Here is a 10,218-nt window from a genome sequence, read left to right on the forward strand (position 1 = left end):
AGAAGTTGACTTAGAAACACCCCTTCAGTACCTTGAGGCTTGCATACACCAATGGCAGGTTTCTCGCTTCTGACGATAGGTTGACATCACTGGCCTTCGACCGAAAGACTTTGTATGATTTTTGACATCAAATCATTTATTCATACCATGTGAAATGTATTGTAGTACCTTGATGGTAATTATCATTATCAACGATTCCACTCGCATCTATTAACGGATTACATCATTGGCTGGTAATCAGACGATGTCTTCCCATGTTCGACTTCAGATCATCTATTCACATGGTTAGACTTGTACTTGAATGAAAGATTGAACGAGATTGAAGACCTCGGATCTAGTTTCATCCATCCAGGCTGCGATATTTTTAGGAGTACTAAATCAAATGTACAATGGCCTTACATTCATGGTCATCCATTCATTGGTCTGTATTTATAGACGACTATATTTGTACATGTAATGAAAGTTTATAAGTTGAGCATGGGTATGCCTTCCCTCAGCAAGTTCATCAGAAAAAATCAAACTATCATGATATATGTATTGTAATCGATACAGGTCACCTTCTGCTTCGAAACCTCCTCTCCACATGATAAAGCATTTCACTCAACATACATATTTACGACTTCATGCTTTAGGGGGAAACTGTTACAGATCCATTTGGGCACATCAACCCGAACTTACAGATCAATACTATTAGGGCTCATCAAACCCTAATTCAGTTGTTACATGCCCTAAAGAAGTCAACCATCAGAATGCCTAGATTCCCAAGAAGTTCCATAATTGAAATCATCCAAAAACTGCCTCTAAGATGATCAGTGTAGGCAGGCCTTCATTAGGGTGCGCTGCAGTGCAGTCCAGTACACTGCTAGGGTGCTATGCAGCACACTTGAGCCCTCTTTGGCCTGCGCTGGGCAAATTTGAGCAAAATTGCATTGGGGTTTGGGAATATTCTTATCCATTGGATGCATCTAGAAGTTTCCCAAGTTTATCTACTCCTTTGAGCTCGAATTTGGATGAGGTAGGGAGTTAAGGAACATCAATCCCTTTATCCCTTCCTCCATGGAACTAAATTCTAAGTTTGGGAGGGCATTCATTATCACCATTTATGGCATAACTTCCTTCATTCACCTATAAAAGACCACTCATCTAAGTGATCAGGGGCTGGGAATCATTGAATTATAGGGAGATGCTATTAGTATGAGACTTGCTTTGATTTCAAGTATTGTAATGATGTCAAAATGTCTTGTTTGTTATGAGGAGAGGATGGGATTGAACTGGAGGAGTGATTCTGAATCAAGCAAATTGGGTTGTAAATCTTCTTTTTACTAATAAAGTGTTCAAAGCTTTTTCCATATGCTTATGTTATTCATTGATGCTTTCATATGTGTACTATGTACTTGATTCCATGCTATGTTTAATCAATAGATCATTATCATATGCTTTGATCGGTTTTTGTCTTCTGTCTGTGTGCAGGTACTCTTCAAGTGGATTAAGTATGGAAAGGAGCGACATAATTGGTCAAGGGAGATAAGGAGTAAGCGAAAGCTTCAGGTAGGCTTCTTTACCTCTTATTTAATCTATTGGTCATAGAAAAAGTAGAGAATGCTTTGCATTGTTGTTCTAGACTTAGCTACTAGTCTAGGGGTTTAAGCATTTATCTGTAGACACTAAAACTTCCCAAAACAATGTACCCTTAACAAGTCTAGACAGAAAGTGAAGGTCATTTCAAGGAGACCAAACAATGAACCAAAAGGAAAAAGGTGCAACCTGTTACTTCAATGACAAAGTGAAGTCAACATGACCTCAAGGGGAGCTACTCATAAATCAATGAAGAATCTTATCAATGATAATGTTAGAGAAGCAACATCTCAGAGGGAGAGTAGACTCAATAGTTTCTTAGCAATACACTGCATATATTGAAACTTCTCTGCAATAAAAATTTAATGAAAAGGAATAAGAAAGAAACTATAAACATTTCTGCTATTGATGAATAAGATACGTAAGGAGTATTACGTTTGGACTAATATGTGTGAGCATTTGGGCTTGAAGCAACAACAAATGGGAATATTAGGACTTTGATGATACCCACTTATACCTACAATAGACAAGAATTGTGCAAGAAGATTGGAACATGTAGATTTTATGAACACTTTTTACATCCCTAAAAATCTTGCTAGTAAACACCCTTTGAAGCATATTCATTTGATATGTGGTTGATTTATGTCAAAAAATTTGAAGCCAATATGAATGGAGGCCACCTTAGATTATAGCTAAAATTCCTTGTTATCTTTTCAGTGAAGGAGTGGGTACTTGGTTCATTATTTGAAGGGTTTACAAAATGATGTGACATAATGAATTCTAGCAATACTAGCACATAAAGCCTAGTGCATATTTCGAAGAAAGTCTAGATTATTCTTGGGATTGATATACATATGAGGAAAGGATATGCTTAGGCTTTGGTTTCTTTGGAATTCTTTGAGTATGTGTGATGTCCCAAGCACATTATGGATTAGGAAGTTGTTTGAAATATGTCATAGCATTATTGGAAACATATATGCAGAGCTTGAACTCTACAACAAATGAAAAGAACTATTTTCCCAATGTTATACTAGAAGGTGGAAGTGACATCTAATAAGACAGATCATGCATCGAGTTTTCACTTAGAATAAAATTGGCCAAGATTGCACTACCCACACAATATGTTAAAGAAATGAATTGAAAATATTTTTGAAGATGGAGAACAAAGTCAACTTAAAAGTGTTGGGTGTGGAGCCTAATTATCTTCTGTATTCAAAGGTATCGCCACATTGGACCCCAGTTTGAAATGGGGTGGCAACGCCACCCGTAAAATATTCGTTGCAGGGGGGTCCAGGGGGGGTGGCTGTGACCTTTGGGGAGCCCCCCCTGGCGGGGGGTTTCAGGGGCAGCGCCCCGAAGCTAAGAATAGATGTAAAATTGCCTTGTAAAAGTATAGTAATTTCTAGTCAATCTGGGCCATTCATTAGGTGGAGATCTGACAGTAGAAGTTATGTTTAATTTAGGGTTTTTTTCCCTAGAAGGCAACCCCTCACTATATATCAGGGAATTGTATTGTGTCTATGTAGATCTGTATCCTGAGTGAGAAAGAGGGAGGAGATTGAGAGCGAAGAGGGTGTTACAGTGGATCCGCTATAGGTTGTATCTCTTCATTTTGTTGAATAATATAAAAGGAAGGACTGGTTATTTCTCTGTGGACGTAGCCCAAACTGGGTGAACCATGTATATCTATGTCTCTCTTGTTTTACTTGTTTTTTGTGTTTATATTTCTGTAATATTTTATGTGTTCCATTGCTCCATAATATATAATTTTCTAACAATTGGTATCAGAGCCGAAGGTCTATTTGGCTAATAAACTCACAGGAAGGAAGGGTTCCTCATTCGAGTGGGAGCAATGGCAGAAGATGGTAAGTTTAGGGTCAAGAAATTTAGCAGCCAAAACTTCTCGCTGTGGAAGATGCAGATGGAAGATTATCTGTATCAAAAAGATCTATACCTACCATTGGGCGGAAAAACAAAGATACCAATGGGTATGACAGATGAAGAATGGAACCTTCTCGATAGAAAGGCACTCAGAATAGTATGGTTGTGCCTCACAGCGTCGGTCGCCTTCAACATTTCGAAGGAAACAATGACAGAGGGTTTTATTAAGGCATTGGCGAAACTATATGAAAAACCCTCAGCCTCAAACAAGGTATTTCTTATGAAACGGTTATTCAATATGAAGATTTCAGAAGGTGGATTTGTTGCAAACCATTTAAATGATTTTAATACTGTTACAAGTTAGTTAAGTTCTGTGGGGATAAAATTTGATGATGAAGTTAGAGCTCTGTTATTCTTGTGCTCATTGTGAGAAATTTGGAATGGCTTAGTAATGGCCATTAGTAACTCTGTTTCTGGATATAGTACTTTAAAGTTTGATGATGTTGTCGGTGCTATCCTTAGTGAGGAAATGCGACAGAAAAGCTCTGGTGAGACATCAAGTAATGCTTTAAGTGTAGAGTCTAGGGGAAGAAAAATGGAAAGAGGAAAGAGCTCAGGATATCGCAGTAAATCAAGGAAAGGCAGATCCAAGTCCAGATCGGGGATAGTGTACTGGAAATGTGGAAAGAAAGGACACCTAAAGAAAGACTGTAGATCTCTGAAGGGAAAAGAAGGAGATGCATAGCAAGAAAACAATCATGAAGCAAATGTGACAGGTGAGGTGTTACAAGATGCTTTGATTCTTTCTTTCGAAAATATTACTGATTCTTGGGTGGTAGATTCAGGGGCCTCATTCCATGCCACACTTGATAAGAAATAATTTCATGACTATGTTCAAGGAGATTTTGGACAAGTCCGTTTGGGTGATGATAAACCCTGTAAAATTGTTGGAATGGGTAAGGTTCTTGTAAAATAGCAGAATGCAGAATGGAAACCAATGGCTACTAAAGGAGGTAAGGCATGTTCCAGATCTAAAGAAAAATCTGATTTCAACAGGGCAGTTAGGTGGTGAAGGTTGTGTGACAACTTTCATAGATAAAGCTTGGAAGGTCACCAAAGGAGCCCTGGTAATAGCAAAAGGTGAAAAGGTTGGTACATTGTATTTATGCAATGGTATTTCTAACTCTGTTAATGCTTTAACTTCCAAAGGAGCAGATGCAGCATTATGGCATCATAGGCTCAGACACATGAGTGAGAAGGGGATGAAGATACTTCATTCAAGTAATTTGTTGCCCGGTTTGAAGAATGTTGATTTGGACTTTTGTGAGAATTGCATTTATGGAAAACAGAAGAGAGTCAGATTTCTCAGAGTTGGGAAAGAAAAGAAGAGAAAAAAATTAGAGCTTGTGAATACAGATGTATGGGGACCTGCTCAGGTATCATCTCTCGATGGCTCTCATTATTATGTTGCTTTTATTGATGATGCAACTAGAGAAACTTGGATTTATTGTATTAAGAATAAATCTGATGTATTTGATACTTTCAAGAAATGGAAAGCTTTGGTTGGGATTGAGACAGGAAAGAAATTGAAGTGTCTCAGATTAGACTATGGAGGTGAATATTGCAGCAACAAGTTTGATAGGTATAGTTCAGAGCATGGAATTCGCAGAGAGAAGACAGTTCCAAGAACACCACAAGAAAATGGTGTGTCAGAAAGAATGAACAGAACAATCATGGAACGTGCAAGGTGCATGAGATTGCATGCAGGATTGCCTTTACAATTTTGGGCAGATGTTGTAGATACTGCTATTTATCTAATAAACAGAGGGCCTTCAAGTTTCTTGGATGGTGGTGTTGCAGAGGAAGCATGGACAAGTAAAATGGTAAACTACTCTTTCTTAAAGCCTTTTGGTTGTGAGGCCTTTGTCCATATTAATAAAGAAAATAGAACAAAGCTTGAGGAAAAATCAAAGAAATGTACCTTTATTGGATATGGTGTTAATGATTTTGGTTATCGCTTATATGATTATGAAAACCAAAAAATCTTTAGGAGCAGAGATGTAATATTCAATGAAAAGGTCTTGTATAAGAATCAGTTGCAGGAAAAAGAAAACAAGGAATACACAGTTCTTGATGAGATAACTGAAAAAGTAAAGGTGCCTGAAAATAATAATAATCAACAACCATAACAACAGTAACATGCACCCCAAACACCTGAAATTTGTGTTAGAAGATCTACCAGGATAAGTAGACCCCTTGGACGATACTCTCCTTCATTATATTATTTATTGTTGACTGATTCTGGTGAACCCAAATGTTATGAAGAAGCAATGTAGGTTGAAAGCAGGAAGAAGTGGGAGCTAGCCATGGAAGAAGAGATGGGCTCCTTAATGCATAACCAGACTTGGGACTTAGTCAGGTTGCCTGCAGGTAAAACTACATTGCAGAATAAATGGGTTTATAGGCTGAAGGAAGAAGATGGAGGAAAACAGAGGTACAAAGCTAGACTTGTGGTGAAGGGGTTTGCACAGAAGAAAGGTATTTATTTTGATGAAATATTTTCTCCTGTTGTTAAAATGACTTCAATAAAAACTATTCTAAGTCTAGTAGCAGCTGAAGATTTGCATATTGAGCAATTAGATGTAAAGACAACCTTTCTCCATGGGGATTTGGAGGAAGAGATATATATGCAGCAACCACACGGATATGAGGTAAAAGGGAAGGAGAAACTAGTGTGTAGGTTGAAGAAGAGCTTGTATGGCTTAAAATAGGCTCCAAGGCAGTGGTATCTAAAATTTGACAAGTTTATGTCTGAACAAGGTTATACTAAATGTCACTTTGATCATTGTGTTTATCTGAAAAAGAAAAATGATGGCAGCTATATTATATTGTTATTGTATGTAGATGACATGCTTGTTACAGGGTCTAACATGCAGGAAATAAATGTGCTCAAAAGAAAATTCGCAAATTCATTTGCAATGAAGGATTTGGGAGCTGCAAAACAAACCCTTGGAATGAGAATAACTAGAGACAGGAAAAATCGCAAACTAGCACTGTCTCAGAATGAGTACATACAAAAGGTGTTGAAAAGATCTAATATGCACAATGCAAAACCAGTTAGTACACCTTTTGCTATCCATTTTAAACTTAGTAAGGAAATGTGCCCAAAGACCCAAGAAGACATGGATTATATGTCTAAAGTTCCATATGCATCAGCAGTTGGAAGCTTAATGTATGCAATGGTCTACACAAGGCCTGATATTACACATGTAGTGTGAGTTGTAAGCAGGTACATGAACAATCCAAGAAAGGAACATTGGATGGCAGTGAAATGGATTCTCAGATATTTGAAAGGTACCACAAATCGAGCATTATGCTTTGGTGGCTCAAACATTTCTCTACAGGGATATGTTTATGCAGATATGGCAGGTGACAAAGATAACAAGAGGAGCACTACAGGATATGTATTTACTGTAGGTGGAATAGCTGTTAGTTGGGTTTCAAAAATCCAAAGTGTTGCTGCACTTTCAACAACAGGAGCAAAGTATGTTGCTACTACAGAGGCTAGTAAAGAAATGATTTGGTTACAAAGGTTTATGGGTGAATTGGGTAAGGAGCATGATATGGGCACATTATATAGTGATAGCCAAAGTGCCATTCATCTAGCAAAGAACTTAGCATTTCATTCTAGGACTAAACACATACAGCTCAAGTACCATTTCATACGATCAGTGTTGGAAGATGGAGAGTTGAAGCTGGAAAAGATACACACTAGCAAGAATCCTGCAAATATGCTAACAAAAGTTGTAACCAGGGAGAAACTGAGAATATTCTTAGTTTCAATTGGTCTTCAAGTATGATGAAGAAGATGAGAAATAGCCAGGACCAAAGAGGAGTCATTGTCCAGCAAATGAAGTAGTGGTGGAGTTGCTATAATCAGTCTCCAAGTGGGAGACTGTTGGGTGTGGAGCCTGATTATCTTCTGTATTCAAAGGTATCGCCACATTGGACCCCTGTTCGAAATGAGGCAGTAATGCCGCTTGTAAAATATTCTCTGCAGGGGGGGTCCAAGGGGGGGCGGTTGAAACCTTTGAGGAGCCCCCCCCTGGTGGGGGGTTTTGTGGGAAGCACCCCCGAAGCTAAGAATAGATGTAAAATTGCCTTGTAAAAGTATATTAATTTCTAGTCAATCTGGGTCGTTCATTAGGCGGAGATCTGATGGTAGAAGCTATGTTTAATTTAGGGTTTTTTGCCCTAGAAGGCAACCCCTCACTGTATATGAGGGAATTATATTGCGTCTATGTAGATCTGTATCCTGAGTGAGAAAGAGATAGGATATTGAGAGCGAAGAGGGTGTTACAGTGTATCTGTTGTAGGTTGTATCTCTTCAGTTTACTGGATAATATAAAAGGAAGGATTGGTTGTTTCTCCGTGGACGTAGCCCAAACTAGGTGAACCACGTATATCTGTGTCTCTCTTGTTTTATGCATTTTCTGTGTTTATATTTCTGCAATATTTTATGTGTTCCATTTCTCCATAATATATAATTTTATAACAAAAAGTGAAGTGGAACCTCTACTAGTAATATTAATTTCTATGTAGAGAAAGGGTTTGAATATCTTGTATGTTGTCACATCTAAGGAACACACATTAGCAGTATTCAAGCCATTTGAAATGGAATGTATGACAACCATGTACCATAGACATTTAGAAGATGATGTTGTTGTCAATCAAAATTGAAAATGTAGAACCTCTGAATCAACTAGATTGTTCATATATTATTAACTTACATGGAAAATTAAATGACTAGAGGAAAGTGTGGAATTAACAAGAAACTTGCCATTTTTTTATGCATATTAACTGAGATAGGTTCTTATGGTGTAGAATTTGTTACAAGTCTATGGGATAATTCATCTCATAGCATTATACAAGATGCTCTCACAACAATGCGTTAGATGGAGAATAGTGGAGGATGTGGAAGTAGACAATTTTGAGACAGACTTACAACTACAAGAAATGTGTACCTGTCCTATCATCATTCAAAGGGTAAATGGTTGTATATGAATAGTCAAATCCACTTATGTATACAAGTGATGAATGCCTAAAATTTTAAAGTTCCTTTGCAATTAAATGAAAAAGGCTCTTGAGTTCAAAGATAAAAGAACAAGAAAGTTCCTCAAGAAAATGTTTTGACAGTGAATCATATATAATAGTTGCATATTTGAAGACTAAGAGGTCAATTTTATCAATATTTGAAAGAGTTGTTGGTGAATTAAAGAGTCAATAACTCATAAGCATGTCAACGCAGTTTCTAAAATAGTGGGGAGTGGCTACATCATGAAAATAATATACTCCATATTTTGGAAATATCTCAATCTTGAGATATACCAAAGTAAAATCAGTTCTGAAAAAAATATTTGAGGAGACAAAAACAAATTGAATAATGAACATCCAAACACTGTGAAAAATGTTAATGTTTTAATAACTAATACGTGTGAAGAAATAAATTATGTCCCCGCATCTTCATGTATTATTGTAACACTCTAAAGTAAATACCATTGGAAGTTTTGAATCCACCAAAGCCAAGGTAAAAATAATCTAGAAGATTGATCATGAAGGAGAATATAACAAGGCTCGATACGTGCCACAAAATTCATTTACCATTGCAATGAAGACAATGAGCTTAGAGGTTTACATGTTTCATTACAACAAGAATCCATCAAAGGCTCCTCAAGAAAGGGTTTGCAATATTGAATTGATATTGAAAGGTCATACTAACAAAGGATATGGTTTGTCATGAAAATTAAAGGCTTCTACTAAGTGGTTCAAACAATGAACAAAATATGCTTGTGAAATGTTAATATTTCATCTAGAAAGAAAATGATCGAGGCCAATCAAATATTTAACATCCCTGAGAGGGAAGTTGAGAATGTTTCATGGTATTTGAAGCATGAATATATTTTTCGATCCATTGGAAATGACTAAATTAACATAACAAGCCTCAACAATTAGTTGTAGCTCATCAAAATAAGTGGTTGTTGGCAACAGGGTCAATGGGAAAAACTATCAAATCATTTAATCTTTTGAAAATCATTTGTTTGTTACATAAATTTTCCAATCAAACAGATCAAATATTCCAAATTGAGTGGAGTCCTATGAATGTGACAATATTAGCTTCGTTTGGTGTTGAAAAAAGACACATGGTTTGGGATATTGCAAGAATTCGTGAAACACCAGAAGATGAAGAACATGGGCCACCTGAGTTTCTTTTTGTTCATGGATATCACACCAGCAAGATTTCATATTTCTCATGGATTTCTAGTGTAGCATATGGTGGGAAACTTAAAAAATAAATTCTAAAGGCTCTCAAGACAAAACATGGTAATTTAAATTGTCCTTGGATTTTTTAATGGGAAACTACAAGTATGGCACAAACAAATATTATTCTAAGGAATTAGATACAATAGGGAAACCAAGAAGTTGAAGCAATAATCTAGAGTTTGAAGGATAAGAAGAAGAATTTTTAAATTATGTTTGAATTTGAAGGAAAACTAGTATTAGAACAAAAATTATGAAAATAGAAGAACTGCAAAGTGAAGTTCGTATTCTAACAGAGAAAAACAGGGAACTATCATATACACAGACACAACATAAAAGCTATAAACCATGCACAAACTATTTGTCTAGCATAAATCACAGAGGAAAAATCAACCTCAAATGAATAATGTGAAGATAAAATATGAAGCAGGATGCACCTAAAAA

The 10,218-nt window shown here is 36.6% G+C and overlaps 1 pseudogene; it reads left to right on the plus strand.

Annotated features, from left to right (window-relative positions):
- Positions 1-9,001: 9,001 nt before the first annotated feature.
- On the plus strand, positions 9,002-9,809 carry LOC149182753 (histone-binding protein MSI1 pseudogene; annotated as a pseudogene).
- Positions 9,810-10,218: the final 409 nt, after the last annotated feature.

This window comes from Pinus tabuliformis, chromosome 3_2 (genome assembly GCF_031772625.1).
Source record: "Pinus tabuliformis cultivar Carrire ecotype Pingquan chromosome 3_2, CPIR1, whole genome shotgun sequence".
NCBI lineage: Eukaryota > Viridiplantae > Streptophyta > Pinopsida > Pinales > Pinaceae > Pinus > Pinus tabuliformis.